The sequence below is a fragment of the Amborella trichopoda genome, chromosome 9, assembly GCF_054954075.1.
Source record: "Amborella trichopoda isolate Santa Cruz 75 chromosome 9, AtrichopodaSantaCruz75HAP2 v2.0, whole genome shotgun sequence".
In the NCBI taxonomy this organism is placed as follows: domain Eukaryota; kingdom Viridiplantae; phylum Streptophyta; class Magnoliopsida; order Amborellales; family Amborellaceae; genus Amborella; species Amborella trichopoda.
This window is the reverse complement of record NC_142344.1, coordinates 36,018,805-36,036,933: the sequence shown is the minus strand read 5'-3', so window position 1 is coordinate 36,036,933 and position 18,129 is coordinate 36,018,805. Positions and strand designations below refer to the sequence as shown.

The 18,129-nt window shown below is 38.7% G+C and overlaps 1 long non-coding RNA gene across 1 annotated transcript; it reads left to right on the top strand.

Moving 5' to 3' along the window:
* Window positions 1-267: 267 nt before the first annotated feature.
* Window positions 268-9,412, top strand: LOC148780511 (uncharacterized). Its single transcript, XR_016040288.1, has 3 exons — window positions 268-626; window positions 5,003-5,041; window positions 8,929-9,412. It is a non-coding gene; the product is annotated as an uncharacterized LOC148780511 (long non-coding RNA).
* Window positions 9,413-18,129: the final 8,717 nt, after the last annotated feature.

Below are 18,129 nucleotides of genomic sequence, written 5' to 3'. Positions count from 1 at the left end.
CTTAGAAAACTCATAGGACCACACTATTTTAGTAGACCCCTAAACCATAGACCACCATACTTCATGGTCTCATCCTATGATCCACACTTAGCAATCCCATAGTTTTAGTAGGTATCCATTCCACACCTAGCAAATCCCCAGCTTTTAGTAATTATACATTCCACACCTAGCAAATCCCTAGCTTTTAGTAGTTATACATTCCACACTTAGCAAATCCCCAGCTTTTAGTAATTATCTATTATACACCTAATAAATCCGATAGTTTCCATTCTACATACCTATTAAGCCTATAAGAAAAATAAATTGTCGTACCACATGGGGTGAGAGAAAATCTTTAGGGTGGGACGTGTAGGTGAGAAGAGAGAGAAGTGAGACATAGGAGGCTATGAAATCTAGAGAGAGCAAGAGCCCCCCTCCCCCAAAAAAAAAAAAAGAGAGAGAGAGAGCCTAGAGAAAATTAGATCGTGAGACCTAGGAAACCATAGCCTTCAACCATCTTTAAGTTAGAAAACTCATTCAACCTGGCTAAGCCCTGGTCAACACTTGGAGAAAGAGAGACAAAGAGGACATCGGTTCTGATACGGGTGAGCCCTCGAAAGCTCGGGAGTCACGTGCCGTCTAGCCCGGTTTGTTATCGTTTCTTACTCTTTTATTATTTATTTTTTGCTTTATTTCATTTTAATTAGATTAGATTAGTTTTTATTACGTTTATGTCGTGTTTCGTATTCAGATCAATGCTGGCGCTGCCACTGATCTGATAACAGATCCGCTCGTTTTTTAGAGGATCTGGCCTCAGATCAGTATTCGATTTTTCCCATATTCTCTATCACATTTTTTTAAAAAAACAAATCAGTTTGTGGTGTTCAGATCTGAGGGGTCTTCATCTGAAGATCGTTTCGATTTGCACTGTAAACAGTTTAGCACCCACCGTGGGGAATTTCGAGCTAGATCCGAGCACGAAAGACGACTTTTTATTATTTGTTTTGTTTTCTTTTTAAAAATAAAAAAACAAAAACTTAAATATTTGTGGTACATCCGCGTGCTTGGTCTTGCTGGTCGTAAGACCTAAGCATCTATTTTCTCTCGTAACTATTTGTGCTTCCTTGCTCCTCTTACACATTAGTTCTAATTTCTTTTTGAACTACTCCAATCTAAAGGAAAAAATTAAAAAAAAAACAAAAAAATCATTTTGTTGCCGTTTCCCTAGAGAACACGGTTTTTGTTTTTGGGTTTCTGCAGTCCTTCTAAAGGATAAGGAAAGATTGATTTGAAGATTTTTCTTTTTTTTCTTTATTTCCTTTTCTTTAATGATAGGCTTATCTTGTTCCTTTCTTCTCTTTCTTAGATTGTCAAATAATAGGCTTAATGATAGGTTAATTAGCGGTAGCACGAGCTTTTGAAAAACTTCTTCGGGTCAAAATTGGATAAGTTGGTTATTTTGTCGAAATCCCTTATCAAAACAAATCTCGTCGGAGACTTTCATTGGGGAACTTTTTGGAGAACCGTGGCAGTCCCGTCTTTACTTTCACACTCAACATTTTTGTCCCCGTCATTGTCTCGCACTTCTCTCCTCATCTTCTCTTTCCAAAAGAAATCCGTCAAAAAAAAAAAATTCCACACTGCTTTAGGCATCTAAAAAAAAAAAACCAAATAGATTTTTTCTCAGTTTTTTATTTTTTAAAAAAAAAACCTATTTTGCTATGAGAAACTTTTTAAGGCCTCTTTGATTAAAAAAAAAAAAGAAAAAAAAAAAAACTTTGTAAATAATAATAATAATAAAAGCTCCAATCTCTTTTAGGGGGCACGTTTTGAAGTTTAAGTAAAAAAAAAAAAAAAATTGAAACACCACCTTCCATCGAATTCATCTCTTGATGTCCTTCCTTTGCTATTATGTTTGCAAGCTTTTTTCGTCCTTTTTGAGCCCTTATCATTATTTTCTTTTTTGTGTTGATCTCTTTCTCATGGTCATCACACCTTTCTATTTCTTTACATCAAAAATTTGTTAACTTGTTATTATCTTGCTTATTTATTTTTTGCTCATGGCCATCACGTCTTTTTATTTCTTTACATCAAAAATTTGTTAACTTGTTATTATTTTGCTGATTTTTTTTGGCTCATGGCCATCACATCTTCTTATTTATTTCCCTAAAAAACTTGTTAACTTGTGATTATCTTGTTAAAAGGATAAGGGAGAAATATGGAAGCTCCTATATATCAAAGAAAATAGGGAGAAAAAGGAAAAGGAGATTGAGAGAATAGGAAGAAAGATCGTGAGAGAGAGGGAAAGTTTTAAGGCGTGAGAGATAGAAAAACAAAAAAAAACAATTAGGGCCTTTCTCATTTTTGAAAAAAAAAGAAAGAGAAAAATTCTTTTGCAATAAATTTTTTTTTCTTAAAGTCTCTTTGTTTAAAAAAAGAAAAAAAAAAAGAAAAAAAAGATATCATTTTTGTGAAAATTTGTTTTGTCTTTTTTAAGGTCATTCTATCTCAAAAAAAAGAAAAAAAAGAACAGGAGTTGGTGTTTGAGACCATCTTTCTTATCCACTAAAAAAAGAAAAAAATGTATCTTTAGCTTCTTCTTTTTTTAAATAAAAAATCACTTTACTAAATAAATAAAAAAAATCAGAAAATTTTTTAGGCATCTTTGTCTTAAAAAAAAAAAATATGAAATCTTTTAAAGGCAATCTTGCTTTCAAAAAAAAAAAAAATTAAGGAATTTCTCATTTCTAAAAATTAGGTATCTTTGTCCAAAAAAAAAAAAACTCTTTTAAAGACAATCTTGCTTTAAAAAAGAAAAAAAAATTTTGAGGCATTTCTCATTTTTAGAAAAGTAAATTTTACTTTGCAAGATAGAAAAAACAACTTTTAAAGCTTATTTGGTTTCAAAAAAAAAAAAAATCACTTTTGCTACAAAATTTTTTATTTTTAAAGCCACTTCATTTTCTAAAAAAAAAAAGGGGTCTCCACTTAAAAAAAAATTAAAAAAAATCACCTTTCGGACCCCTCTCTATTTCAAAAAAAAATACTTTGTAAAAAAAAGTCTCTTTTCATTTCTTTGCTTGTGATTCAACATTTGCTACTTTTCTCTATTCATTAAAAAAGAAGAAGAAAAAAAACGAATTCCAGGGTCACCTGCACTCTCTCTAATTGTGTTCTGATCGAGTCACCCTTGGCTCGAGGCGCACTCAACTAGGCACAGGTTATGCCTGGTTCCACTTTCATTTGTTGTATACCTTCTTTGGGGTTGCTTACACCCACATCTGAACTTTGCTTTTGGTCAGTCAAAAACCCGACCCGATGCATATCTCACTTGGCACGATTTGTGCTAAGTGTGCCTGCTTGCTTGCTACTTTTTTTTTGCTTGTGTGCTTCTTTTACGCACTCTTGCACACACCAGATCGGGAATGCCTAAGAACCAACAAATATTTTTGAAAACCCCCAAAATTCGTAATAGGTGTGTGAGGGGAACCTAACATTGTGTGAGGGGAACCTAGCATTGAGAGCCGAGGCGGTAGTGATTCGTGTAACTTTAACTATGAGCGCCCCTCCGTAATCCTTTGCCTCAAAGCAACTCCACACACAGTAGGACCTGATGAAAATCCTATAACTGGAAGCCAGGACCTATGTGGGGACCTACTCAACCTAGCCACAATTCAATAGTTAGGAACCCACTCAGACTGAACCTACCCATAATTTAGGGCAAAAGTTTTCGAGTGCTGTGTTGCTTATCTCACTTGTTTAACCGTAGCTCTCAGTCCGAATCCTCTTCTGGTACGAGTTGAAATTCTCTTGGTCCAAGCCTAGGCTTGTACCCAACCTATCCTAGCTCCGAACCAGGTTCACACCCAGGTCTGAACCTAGGCCCCCTTTTGGTCCGAACCAAGGGACCGTGCGTAGCTCGACCTTGATCCAGTTTAGGTCCACACCCTGTCTGATCTTCAAAACTCTCTTAGCTAATAATCCTCCTGGTGTGACATAATAAGTACACTGAGAACATAGGTAATTGTAACCATATACATATGAAATGACAGCAATGGAGTACCAATCGTCGGATTTAATTTGTAAAGTTTCTATTCCTTGGTAATCGAAGCCCAAAGATCTATGAACTAGTTCAGTTGAGGATATGCGAGCTGAGCATAATAATTTTTGATCGAGACTGAGGCAATTACAAGAGCAGCATGCTCAGTTGCAGAGAGAGTATGAGGATGTTGTTCGAAGTCGATCTCCGATTGAGCGTGAGAGGGGTTCCCTTTGTCAAAGTCTTTACGATACTTCTTAGATGGGCTATCCTCTTCCACGAATGGGGTCTCTAGGTGTCTCACCCATTCCACAGGCATCTTAGGGTCCTGCATTTAGAGAGATCGGGTGTTTACGCTCTCGGATCGTTCTTTATCATTCCGAGTGTCGGCTCCTCCGAGCCAAGAAGGTATGCATTCTGGCCCTTCTTTCCCTTCTCCTTTTTTTTATCCACGTTATCTTCTGATCCCCATCTTTTTTTTTTTTTGCTTTGTCTCCTCTTTGTTCTTGGGCAGGATCATGCATTAGGTAAGTATGCGAGTCACGGGGATGTTGTGACTGCTTTGTCAGCAGTTTATGCTGTTGGAGGGACAGACCCTTCTCCCGTCATAGAGCTTGCCTTGGCCTGGTGTCCTCGTCCTCCCCCTTTGAAGCACACACAGAGCTTAGCCTTATCTAGTTGTTCCTTACGATTGGGAGAGGGAGGGTCCCGCTAGGTAGAGAGTGCTTTGTGACCAGAGGCAAGCAACCATGAGGCCTTTTTGTCTCACCGCTCTTCCCGGAGTTGCCATTCCCTTAGTCTCGCATTTTGATAGTTGGTTTTTGGGCTTTACATGCCTCTTGTGGTTGGCCCTTTTGGAATTACAGTGCTTTAAGTGATCACCACATCTTTTGGATTCTATCATTTATGTTTTTAGTTCCTTTTTGCTAATCATATGTTATTCCCATTGATTGCTTATATCCTTGTATGTATGTTTGTATGTAGATGGGTTGATTGACACCAACCATGGGCACACATTTACAGGTGAATCTTTTTCTTCTTGACTTGTATAAGCCATTTCTCCCTTGTATGTCGGGCACATAAAAGATGGAAAACGAGTCGTCCCTTAATTTCCTCGAAAACACGGCCATGAGAGAGACCCCTTTTTGCACTAGTTAGACTGGTCATAAGCGAGGAAATACCGTTTCCATCAAATGGTAGTTAGCAGTTTAAAGTCGTGCAACCATGGACTCTAGATCATATTTTAAAAGATTTTCTCGAAAATATTGGGAGTGAGTGAAAGCTGATTTTCATAAAATCATTTTAAAATAAGAGTGGGCCTTATAGTTTAAACACTTATGGCCCCTTGGTATGAATGGAATTAAGTAGTTTTTTAGGGGTTTAATTAAATCTAGAAACTAGTTTGGGATCCTAGCTTTGAAAATTAGGTTTTGCCCTAAGAGTGGATTCTTATGAATCAAACGACCCATTTTTTAAAAGTAATCCCTTTTTGAAAAGGGAATTTGAATTTTTAGAAGGCCTGGTCACAGTTAGGCTAGTTCCATCTTAGACCAAGAGGACTTGGAAGTCTCAAGTATTTTCGCCTCAAGCACATGTCCCTTGTCTTGCATATCAGTAGATCTTCTTTGGTTTCTCTTCAACCTACCATCTCAGTGGCCAAAGGAGTGTCTTCTTGGATTATTCTAACTTCCCTAGAATATCTAAGAATTCTGGGAGGCTTGTGACCCTTGAACGTACCGTTGGCTTTCCTTGGTAGATCTAAGCCTTGAACGCCCCTTTTTGGGGTTTTCGCACATGGCATGGGGTAATAGCATCCTTTTCAGATTTTCATTATTCCTAGATTTTTGTTTTGAATTTTTTTTTCCAATAGTATTTCTTCTATGTCAGTTGTTCCGTTTTTACCCATGGTGCCCTTTCGGGTATTGACCATGTCTGCCCCTTTTTTTTTCTCTTTATATATATATATATATATATATTTATTGGATTTTTTAAAAAAATTGTTTCCATTTTTTTTTTTTTGTCTGTGTCCCTTATGGGTAATATTTCTTAAGATATAAGATGTTTATTTCCATCCCATCTTGGTTTCTTAACCTGTAAGAGTTGTCTGGATGTACCTTGATTACCACGAATGGTCCTTCCCAATTAGATTTGAATTTTCTCAATGGGTGTTTGGAAAATGAGTAGAATATCTTCTTTAGTACCATGTCGTCAACTTGAAATTGTCTTGGAATGACCTTCCTTAGGTAGGCTTGCTCGATGTGCTTGTGGTAGCTTCACATGGTATTGCAATGTCAGAGTCACCTCTCATCTAAAGTGAGAAAGGAGGCTAATCGTGCTTCATGTATTCCATCATCATCTAAAGCGAATAGAAAGTATCCTAAGAGAGGGGATATCAATGACAACAGGTGTGACCGCCTCCATACCGTAGACTAATAAATATGGAATCATACCGGTTGGTGTCTTCGTATTGGTCTGGTATGCCCATAAGGCATCTTGTAATTTTTATGCCAATATTTTCCATTCTATATGGTTCTATCAATGATCCTGAGAAGAGCTTTGTTGGTGGCCTCAGCTTGGCCATTTCCTTGAGGATAGTAGGGTGTAGAAAATTTCTGAGTTATGTCAAATTTCTTGCATATGCTTGTGACAATATCATTTTTGAAATTCGTCCCATTATCAGTGATGATTTCTTCTGGGACCCCAAATCAATAAATGATGTTCTTGAGGAATCGTGCCACATGTCGTCCTTCAATCTTCATGGAGGCAACTTTTACCCATTTGGTGAAGTATTTGGTGGCGGTTACGATGAACCTGTGTCGATTTGATGCTCTAGGAGATATCATTCCTATAACATGAAGGGCCCACCTTGCAAAGAGCCATACTGGTGGTGTTAAATTCAGAGGCATGGATGGCACATGAATAAGGTCCCCATATATTTGACATTTGAGACAACTCTTCGCATGCTTCCAACAGTCCTCTGCCATGGTAGTCCAATAAAATCCTTGTTTCTGAGTGAGGGCAGCTGCCCCAGGATGTCCTCCTTCACTGTGTGCTCCAGTGATACTTTAATCAATTTCAAGGTGATTAATACATCTTAAAAGGACTCCATCAAGGAATTTCTTGTCAATTTGGTCGCCCCAGATAAAAAGGTTGATTGAAAATCTTCTTAGGGCTTCCTTGTTTTTTTGTACTTGCCTCTTCTGGATATTCATTGCTTTTTAGAAGGGTGAGTATGTCACTGTACCATTGTCTAACTTCTACTTGGCCTTATTCATTTGTGGCAAAGACTCCCCCCACTTCTTCTTCATTTCGTCTATTCCTTCAATTTTATTTCCTTTTGGGATAGAGGGACCATGTTTGTGTCTGACGTAGAAGGGTTTGACATCTACCCCTGGAGGGATATTAACCATGGAGGCTAGGGTGGCAAGGGTATCTGCAAATTTGTTGTTAATCCTTACCACATGTTGGAAGGTGATTTCTTTGAAATTTTTAATTAGGTGCCCCAGCTTTTCATGATGGGGACCAATCTTTCTTTTCGTACCTTCTATGCCCCATAGATTTGACTTATCACAAGGAGTGAATTATCGATAACCCGTAATCTTTTGATTCGGAGTTCAACAACACTTTTAAGCCCAGTTATTAGGGCTTGATATTCGGGTACGTTGTTGGTGCATAAGAAGTTAAGTCTCATAGAAATAGGAATCATGACTCTTCGGGTGAACATAGAATAATACACACTCTTGCCCCATATTCATTTTTTGCACCACCGAAGTGTAACTCCCAAGTCAGACACTTTATGTTGAAGAGGTTTTTATCGGGTAGATCAGTCAAATACTCCTACCCCATATTCATTACTAAAGAGCGCATGTTCAGCTAAGTGGTTAGCTATCGCTTGCCCCTTGATCAACTCTTGGGTGACATAGTTGATTTTGAGCTCACTTAGGAGCATACATCCGTTGAGGATTGGCTTTTCGATGATGTATTTTAACGGGTCCATCTTTGAGAAGAGTTTTACGATATGTCATAAAACATAACGTCTCAGCTTTTGAGTTGCCGAAATTAAAGCGACACAATACTTTTCAACATCTGTGTACATGGTTTCGTAGTCGTCCAAGGTTTTACTTAGATAGTAAATGGTTCGCTCCTTCCATTGGTCGTCACATTGCCCCAACATAGCCCCCATGGTCTTATTGTTCATAGAAAGGTATAAGAACATGGGTTTGTTGGGAACATGAGGGCTTAATAGCGGTGGATTGGTAAAGTAATGTTTTATTCATTTAAAAGCTTCTTGACACTTTTCATCTCATTCAAACGACGTATCTTTTTTCAATAGCCGGCTGAAGGGTTCACATTTGTCTGCTATTTTCGATATGAAACGCCTTATGCTTGCATTCTTCCTTGCAGACCTCGTATTTCCCTTATGTTTTTGGGAGCAGGCATGTCAATGACAGCACAGATTTTTTAGCCCACTTGGATGCCCCTTTGACTGATTATGAAGCCCAGCAATTTCCCCCAAGCTACTCTAAAAGCACATTTTTGTGGGTTGAGTTTCAGTTGATATCTGTAGAGTCGCTCGAATACTGATTTTAAATACAACTTGGTGGTCACCCCTAGTTTTGAGATATCATCCACATAGTTTTCCATGTTTATATGCATCATGTCATGGAATATGACGGTCATTGCCCTTTGATAGGTTGCTCCAGCATTCTTGAGACCAAAGGTATGACTCGATAGCAGTAGGCTCCCCATGGTGTAATGAAAGACATTTTTATTTGATCTTCCTTAGCCATACCGATTTTATTGTGTCTTGAGAAACCATCCATAAATGGTAACTCTTGTTCGGCAGTATGGTCGACTAGAGCATCTATATTGGGTAACTAAAAATTGTCTTTTGGGCATGCCTTGTTCAGATCCCTGAAATCGACGCACATTCGGATTCGGTCATCCTTCTTAGGGACGACAACAATATTGGCCAACCAATCGAGATAATCGATGGGCACGATGAAGTTTGGCTCCTTGGTTTTAAGTGTCAAGTGGGTCTTTAGTCGCTGGGTCTTTTGTTTGATAGGATTTGCGTTCTCCTATACGTTGAAGTGGTGCTCAATTAGGGCGGGATCTAGTCCAGGCATGTCGCTATATGCTCAAGCAAAGACATCCATGTATTCTTTGAGGAAGGCCACCATCTTGTCTCGCTCTTCGGGTGACAAGGAACTCCCGACTTTGGTTATTTTCAAGTCATCCTCGGAACCCAGATTAACATCCAACATCTCTTTAACGACGATCGTCGGGATAGAGGGCTCTGGCTCGTCACCATGAATTGAGTTTTCCATTATAGGATTCTTGGATTGGTTTGAGATCTTTTTGTCTTTCAAATTTTCTTTAATAAAATCTGAATTTTCATTAGATTTGTTAAGATTTTTATTTTTTTTAGAATTAATGTCCCGTATGAGACTGAATGAGGTGACAGGAAAAAACGAGGGCACGGGGCACTCCTGGGGATACCCCACGCCTACCCGTTTATTGGCATAAGTGTTTGTTGGTGTTGTTGGAAACCTTCCAGTGCATTAGAGATCATCAGAGTGAGAAAAAATTCTGTCCTTGGACTTCTTGAGAGGTCAGGCGAGTGTGAACCATATTTGGGGGCATTCTTCAACTACTCAAGTAGAGTTGGGCGAGATGGTCCTCAACTGGCTTGTGTGTGTGTTCGATGGAAATTGGAAATTTTGAGACCCGTGTGGAGCCAGGGATATAGGGTGAGAAGGTGATACTTGTTGTCCGATGTCCGGCAATTGTGAAGTTCCAAAAGCAATATTGTATGATAATGGAATGATGCCTCACATTTATTGGGATGGAGTAGGGTTTATGGAATCAGGTTTTGAATTCCCATGAAAGTGAACTTGATCGGCCCTTCGGGCTTCTCATAGTTTTCCACAAGGGCATGTGACCACCCTAACCCTCTCCAGTCATGTTTTTTTTGTTTTATATTCATGGAATTTGCAACTGTCGTTGTTGCCCTTATTTCCAAGGGTCCTAGGCCATGCCCGACGTGAAAGCCTTGGGTTACAAGCAAGTACCAGGCTTTGGGTGATCCATAGTTGTATTTATCATAGCAAAATTGGATTTGTTCGTAGTATGGAGAGCTTTGGAACTTTTCGAGAGTAAGATTACCTATTTCGAGAGAAAGAGTGGCACAGTGAGGCTCATCATATATCACAAGAGGTGCATCAAAGCTTCTCGGGATATTGATGCCCCTGATGGGTCTAATTCCAGTAGATTAACAGCTTGGGGCTGGTCAACATAAATGGTGACCACCCTAGGATTCCATGGCAAGCCACATGGACAGTGATGCAAAGGGCTTGGTTATGGTATCGATTAGTGTCATGAAGAATGCCATCATCGTTGAAGGTAATGGGCTTTGAAGCCGTTAATTGTGTGATCCTTCCACTGAGTTGTTCGGGTCCAGTGCTGGGTGGCACATGCACCTTTCGGAGCATGCTATCGATTGGGCGCCAGTGAATCGGAGAACTCCCAAGAAAATCGAGAATGGATATAGAAGCAAGGATCCTATCTACGTGTGCTAGGAGGTCATAGGTGCTAGAAAGACTAGTAGTTTCCCCCTCTTGAACTAGTCGAGCACTAGAAGTCGAGTCATTGGTGACCGATTGTGGCATAGGGCCAGGATTTCCCATCCTTTCTTGTAACATGTCGGCTTTGAGCCAAGTTAGCTTGAAGTGTCTAGTATCTCTCATAAGTGAAGTAATAACCCCATCAATAAGGGTGTAAGAGGGTTGGTCGTTGATCCATGAGTCAACCTCCTCACATACTCCTTCTAATTGGATTGTTTTCTGAGTGGGATACCCCTCTTCAACCATGATCATTGCCAAGCTATTAGGAGATAGGTAGTTATCTTATTCGATTTCCTCACTAGGGATCATCTCAATGTCTTGAGGCTGTATCAAGGAGTCCTGAAGGTCAAACTCCTCTAAGATCTTCGGGGTAATTGTCATCATGACGTCTTGATGCCATGACTGAGATTCCAAAGGGGTAGGATCCCATTGGTCATTTTGAATGGTGGGTATCGAGATGTCTCAGAGAGGTTCTCGAGGGATAGTTTCCCTTGGAATCATTGAAGTAGCCAGTATTGCACATGGGAAGATGAGTAAGGAAAGGTCTATGATATACGGCTCTTCATGGATGGTGCAGACCGTGGCCTTGCCCCTTGAATCTAATAGTAGGATCTTCGAGCTTGTAAGCAGCGGCATACTAGGCTAGGGGTCAATAGTCTGCAATGGGTTGACATAGATTCCCATCTTTTGACTGGCCTCTTTAACGGACTCACCAGGTTTCACTATTTTAATGAGCCCTCTTTCTATTAGATTTTCAATTTGATGCTTAAGGGGTGTAGCAATCGTAGGTATTATGTTCATGGTGATGATGTTATTCATAGTACTTTCTTTTTATCTGTAATCTCATATGGGAGTGGTGAAGGAAGTGGAAGAATCGAATCTCCTTCCTTCAAAAGCTGATGTACTTCGGTCATAGGTTATTTTAATGGGATGAAGCACCTTTGAGGTCTGCGCTGACTATAGGGTCTGTATCAGTTACCACCCACATTTTGGTTCCCTCGTTGGTCTTAGCCAACCGATCGAACTTGATTACTTGGATTTTCCTAGTGGAGGATAATTTGTTTTACCTCCCCAGCTTGTTTAGCTCGAGGGATTTTTCTCAAGGCTTCATTGATTTTTTGGTTCTAGGTCAGCTTGATACCAATTATATGAGATTTAGTTGTCTCGTATAGCGTGATGCTTTCTGACATAATGTTAAACATCAGAGAGACACCGTCGTGACTGAAGAATGTCTTGTATTCATTGTCGGCATTCTCCAATATCCTGCAGATATTGGCATGGTCTGATAATGGGCATCATGTGACCTTTGAGGTCATGGCAGTAAACTGGTCAATGAAATTAGTGAATGGCTCATCCGGTCCTTGCTTAAGGGCGACTAGTTCCCCTACCAAGACTGATCACGGTTTCTTGGTACCAAAGTGAACGACAAGTCTTTTAAACATTTCTCAGCATATAACCTCGGGGTAGTCCCCCACAAACTCATTATACCAGACGGTGGCATCTCCTGCGAGATTATGGGCAAACATTGCTTTAAGGGTGACCGGTCAATCTCAGATTGCTGGCACAGCTAAAAGATAGCTAGTTATGTGAAGGCATGGGTCACCTTTGCCACTAAATCGATTTTGAAATTCCGGCAGCAAGAAGATCATAAGTAGGTTGGCGAATCCATCCAGATAAGACTCGTCATAAGGCTAGGTGAGAGTGGGATTGTCGACCCCTAATCTTTGAAGCGTTGCGTGCATGATTTTCATTTTTCCTTCCAAGGATTGGTATTTCATGTTCGTCTGTGTGTATGATACCCAAGAGTTACTTCCTAAAGTGGCAGGTTGACTAGCAGGGTGTAGAGGAGTTAGCTGGGGCAGTGTCAGGTATATCAGTGTCATAGGAGGATTTCCCGTGGGTTGAGGGTTGTAGAACTAGTATGATGGATCAAAGGCAGGTTGGTTCAGTACCATTCCCAGATCGGGTTGTGCTTGACCGGGTTGAGGGGGGCTTAGATTAGTTTGGGCCGAGAAGTTGGCTGCATGCACTAAGCTAGGATTTCCCATGGCTTGGAGAACAGCTAGAGTTATCCTAGTTGAATCTACAGAATTATCCACTACTGGTTGGTTCGTCCCTAGAGGGAATTGGGCCACACCAAAGTTGTGTGCTAGCCTAATACTAAGTTGAGCTACTATGAGAGGTGCTTGGTCAGCCCTTGGCTGCTGCGGACACTAGAAGATCATGTGGCACTGCCCCTATCGGACTGCTCTCTATTAAGAGGACGGGGAGCTATTGGTACAAGAGGATCAGCTATACTTAAATCATCGGCTTGACCACCACTGAAAGCACATACCCTATATTGCGTCCGGTATCGAGACGGGGGCAGCACTCTGGCTTATTGGAGGAGTACACCTGGCCTAATCCCTTGACTATTTATGGTGCTTTGGGTAGTACAAACTTTACAATCCCTAGAGTCGGACCAGCGACTTAGTTGGTCTCCGGATTGACAACTAAGTGACCTAACCACAGACCTAGGCTGAGGCTGGGTCCCATAGTCTCACAGGATAGCTATAGGTTGTCTCGATCGACGGCCGAACGACATACCCAACCTTCAATACGAGTTGGCGGTCGACTTAGTGTCCGACTCTCCCACCACCATACTTGGGTAGCAATACATCTCACTACTTAGACACTCAATTCAAGCGAAAAGACATGGGTACCTCTAAAGCGCTAGTGGGTAAGGCCCAGCTTAGAGTTCCTACCTAGGGTAAGACCTAGTTTAGAAATGAGGTAAGGTATCAGGGTACAACCACCTTTCGTCCAGACCACCCCTATAAGTGATTATAGGTCCAAATTATTGTGGGGTGTCCTTAGAGGCCGAGTATATACAGAGGGTGCACTCTCATTGAGGGCCCACGATCCCTGCTGCTCTTCCTTTAGGAACTAGGTGCCCACTCCAAAAACATTAAGGTCGAATGCAGGTTTTGGGATAAATTAAGTTTGAAAGAAGTTTTACACGTGCGCTCGGGTGCATAAGTGTGAGTGTGGTAAATCAGTACGTGTGCACATGAAAGGTGTATCAGTCAATCAATAATGTGCTCAAGGAAAATGAACACGAGGTGTTGATTACACCGATTGGGGTGCGCTTCGATATGGTGAACCGAATTGAAGCGCAGTGAAAGTGAAGGGCTAGGTGCCTTAGCAATGATTGAGTGTCAGGCACCTTGGTGCCGGGCAATGTGGGTTCCAAGCCAAAGAGGACCAAAGCACGGTCCAAGTGAAGAGTGCAACTTAAGTTGACTCAGGCGTGCTTAGAGTCGGGTGTAACCTATTCGAGGCACAAGATAGAGATGAGGGAAGAGGTTCCCTCAAAAAACAAGGGTGCCGAGGAGGCAAGTAAAAGAAGGAAAGCCATAAAACTACACTACCAACCAAAGGGGGACTTTCCAAGGCAATTGAATTCCGATGCCAATGCCAATGGTGCCCAAGATCTGTGGTCCCAGACAGTCTCGGTTGAGAATCAGTGGGGACAAGATCCTAGCGGCAATGCAAATGCCGCTGAAGATAGTGTAAATGGCATCAAAATCCTTTTCCTTGAAACTCAGTGAAAAAGGCCAACAACAAGCCCGAAAAAGGTGAAAGGACTCTCTGGAACCTCAAGGGCTTAGCAATGGCGCCAACGGCAATGCCACTGGCGCTAGCCTCTGAACTTCCATAAAGTGCACAATGGAGCAACCAAGACAGGCAAAATTTGTCGAGGGGGTTTTTGATACCTTCGCATGATAACTTTTGTCAGTTTCGGATCCTGAAAAGCAACGAAAGCTGGCGACGATCTGGGTTGAGTTCCGCGTTGATGGCGGCCTTTAGGAACGAGAGTTCAAGAGGTTCTTCAACAGTTGAGATGGAAGGGAAGCTTGACGCCCCACGGTGGGTGCCAGACTGTTTATACTCGAAATTGTGAGTACGGTATTTTGCCCCCGCCTTGGTTTGGGATGCAAACAAATCGATAAGTTGATAGAGTATGTGTCTCGTCAAATTATGTTCCGATGGAAAATCGGGTCCTAAGACCTTATCCCTCTCGGATTGCCAATAAAGCCAGCTTCCCTACTATCTTAACCTTGGAACTCAATAAAGAAAGCTTTTGAAAAGGGGTTGAGATAAAAAGAGAATTTACGAACATAAGTTGAGAAGGAGAATAAGGGAAGAGAACCACAAATAATCAACTAAACTAAGGAAATATAAATAAGCAGGGGTGAAGAATCTAACTACAAGATGCAGGAAAAAAATGAAATTAAATGGCATGGAGACAAGAGAGTGTGTTTAATCTAAACACACAAGACCAGTGATTCAAAAGTCGGCGTCCGATTCGACTCGGGAACCGGCAGACCTGATCCGGTTCTAGTGAAATACCGAAAATCGCTCAGTTCTAGAGAAGAACCGGCGATTCCATACCGTAAATCGCCATGTGACGTCATGATTCTTTCGGTTCTTCGATTCATGACATCATGGCCCGCCGATTCTTCAATGAGCATTTTTGTAAATTTTCTTCAATGGGCATTTTTGTAAATTTTAATAAGTACATGTACCTTAAGGTCCGCATACCTCGTCGCGTGACCCTCCTTACTTCACACGCGTTATCCTCGTTAACTATAAAGAGGTATTTATTCACTACAACTTCCTTCTACCTCTTCGATGTGGGATAATATGAAGGTATTAACTTGAAACATTACTATATTATATATTTTGTTTGCGCTTTTAATACTACTAAGTAGCATGTGGCTTACTAGTTATAACTTTCTTTTTGCAAGTGGAGAGTGTGGGTTCCATTCTCCTTGGGACGAAAGGGGGTTCTTTTATCAACTATTTTTCTTGTCAATTTTACTTTTTTTAGGTCAATTTTTTTTCTTATAAATATTTTTCTTGTCAATTTTATTTTTTTGAGGTCAAATTTTGTTCTTATAAAAAAAATAAAAGGTTTTTTTATCAATTTCACATTTTGTCAAATTTTTTTATTATCAAAAAAATGAAAGGTTTTTTTTATCAATTTCACATTTTGTAAAAAAAATTTCTTATCAATAAAATAAAAATTTTCTTTTAAAAAAAATGAAAGGTTCTTATCAATTATTTTTCTTGTAAAATTTCTTTTTTTTGTCAAAAAAAAAAAGTAATAAAAAGCTATTTTCAAAAAAAAAAAAGTTCTTATAAAAAAATAATAATTCAACAAGTATTTTTGTTATGAGAAAAAAATAAAAGGTTTTTTTATCAATTTCGCTTTTTGTCAAATTTTTTTCTTATAAAAAAAATGAAAGGTTTTTTTATCAATTTTGCATTTAGTCAAATTTTTTTCTTATCAATAAAATAAAAATTTTCTTATAAAAAAAAATGAAAGGTTCTTATCAATTATTTTTCTTGTCAAATTTCTTTTTTTTGTCACAAAAATAAAAGGTTTTTGTCAAACAAAATAAAAAGTAATAAAAAGTTATTATATAAAAAAAAAAGTTCTTATAAAAAAAATTAATACAAGTATTTTTTGCCAAAAAAAAGGTTCTTGCTAGAAACAAAAAAAATGTAATACGACAAACATTTCTTGTAAAAAAATGAAAGGTTTTTGTCAAAAAAACTAAAAGGTTCTTATAAAAAATCATTCTTTATTGTAGTCCATGTATGATTATATACTTCATCCATGATAGTTCTCTGATTTTTATTTTGTGTGATGTAATTTAATGGTTAAAATAAGTTCATACAGAGAAAAAATATCTCAATATTGACCTATTGATGAAAAAATGGAAATTAATAATATAGTATCCCGATTTCTTATTGGATTCCTAAAAAACAACATTTATAATAAATTTCAATAATTTTTTTATACTTTTTTTACAGCTTAATCCGACCAATTCGGCCAATTCTCGATCCGGATCGCCAATCCACCGATCCGGATGGGTTTTTGGGTTGTCCGATCCGAGCCACTGATCCGTTTTTTAAACCACTGTGCATGACATAGAGTGAAAGAGAGAGAAAGTAGTATTAAAATACAAGCATGATTACGAAGGAGGAAAGAGATGATGTTCTTATCAACAAGGCAGAGAGATATGAGTATGAAATATGAATAAAGATAAAAATATAACATGAGAAGAAATCAAATGGAAGAAAGGTAGAGAGAAGAAAGCTAATACTAATAAATAATATGCAATGGGAGTAACAAAACTAAATATAGAAAAGTGATAAAAGGAATTAGCATAAGAAAGAGTCTTAAGACAAATGAGATAGAGGGAAGAGAATAATAGATGGATGCAAGTTACTAATGAAAAACAATGAAAGACAAGAAAAATAAATGCAACAAGAAGATGATAATAGAGACTAAGCTATTGATCAAAATACAAGGGAAAAAAGATAAAAATAAGAATGAAAGAGGGTAGGGAATGAGAGGGATAGAGGAAATGAGATTTAGACTACTGATAAGGAGAAAGAGAAGAGACTAAAATAAATCACCCTAACCACTGATGGAAAAAACATAATATAGAGAGACAAATAATCACTATAAAGAAAATGACTAGAGGTGAAAGAGATCTACATTATTGAATGAGTAAGAAGGAAAAAGAAAAATACAAAGGACATTAAAAGAAATAGATATAACAAAAAGAGATAAAACAACTACGCAATAAAGAGATGAAAGATTGGGATGAGAAGAGAGAGATGACTTATGTTATCAAATAGAGAAACTAGGGGGAAATATAAATGTAACAAACTAAAGGAAATGGATGCTCATGAAAGATATATACTAAAGAAAATGGGAAAAGAGGAAGATCTACATCATAAAAGAATAAAATAAAATAAAAAAGAATAAACATAAAAAATCCAACAGGGGAGAAATATTGCAAAGAAGAGAAGGGAGACAATTTAATGAAAAGAATAAGAGATGATGGGGGTTGTTGAAAAGAGAATATCTATGTTACTAGACAAAGAAATAAAGAAAAGTAATAAATGCTATAAAACAAAAGAAATAAATACAAACTAATAAAAAAGGAGATGATCATGCAATGAGAAGAAAAGGGGAAAGAAATCATTAAATATAACTAACTATGCATAATAAATAAGGAGAAAACAAGGGAAAGTAGATAAGATCATGAATAAGGGAAAATATGGGAAACTTATATGCAATGATTAAAAGATCAATAAATGCAAGAATCAAAAGAAGAAGAAAAGAGAAGTTTAATCATGAAATGAAGAAAGGAAAGAAGAAAACCATAAGTATAAAAGTAAATGCTAGAAAAATCAATGAAAAGAGAAAGAAAACAACATTTAGGCCCAGTCCCCCATGCCCGGCTCCCAGAGTCGGCGTCGATTCAGATTGTAAGGTTGCACAATCAATCCCGAACTTTCTCAATTTTTAACGGGGCAAAAAGAAATACGAAGAAGAGGGCCCGAAAGGTTTGATTATCCAGACCTCTTTCTGCTTGAAGTGTAGCTTGAAGGAATTTGTAGCTTTAGTTTTGGATTGAAGGC